The following is a 656-nucleotide window of genomic DNA, read 5'->3' as shown; positions in this document are numbered from 1 at the left end:
TAAATAATGCAGAAAACAGAACAAAAAACTGAAAAAAAATAAAAATAGCAACAATAAGTATTTTGTTGTAAGTAGAAACAAAATAAAATAAATAAAGCAACAAAGAAAACAAAAAAAGAGTTTTCAGATTTGAAAACTAATGGCACTAACAGAAAGTTTATAATTTTTCTAAAACTAAAAGCAAAAAGAATTAAAAAATAAAGCAAAAGACCAAAAGAAAAATAAACCAAAACCAAAATAAACTAAATAAAGCAACAAATAAAACAAAAAAACAAAAAAAAATGCCACCTACTGGGCCCCCACGGCCTGAATACGACTAGAAACCCTATGGGCCAGGATTCAGGCCCGTGGAAGGCCCAGTAGGCCCACAGGCACAGATGGCAGAGTTAGGCCCGAAAGCCTGCTTTAGAGAGGAGCTCGAGAGGGGAGCCGCACCGCACCTTATAAACTGGTGCGGCCCCCTCTCAACTAGCGAGGTGGGACTAAACATTTGGCGCGGGGCAGCACAAGGCCTTTGGTCCCGGTTGGTGGCACCAACCGGGACTAATGCCCCCCTTTAGTCCCGGTTGGTGCCACCAACCGGGACCAAAGGACGCCGCTTCCCGCCCTTTGGGCTGCTGAAAATTGGGCTTTGGTCCCGGTTGGTGGCACCAACC

Source organism: Triticum dicoccoides, chromosome 1B (assembly GCF_002162155.2).
Source record: "Triticum dicoccoides isolate Atlit2015 ecotype Zavitan chromosome 1B, WEW_v2.0, whole genome shotgun sequence".
NCBI classification, from domain to species: domain Eukaryota; kingdom Viridiplantae; phylum Streptophyta; class Magnoliopsida; order Poales; family Poaceae; genus Triticum; species Triticum dicoccoides.
Note: the sequence above shows the minus strand (reverse complement) of the source record.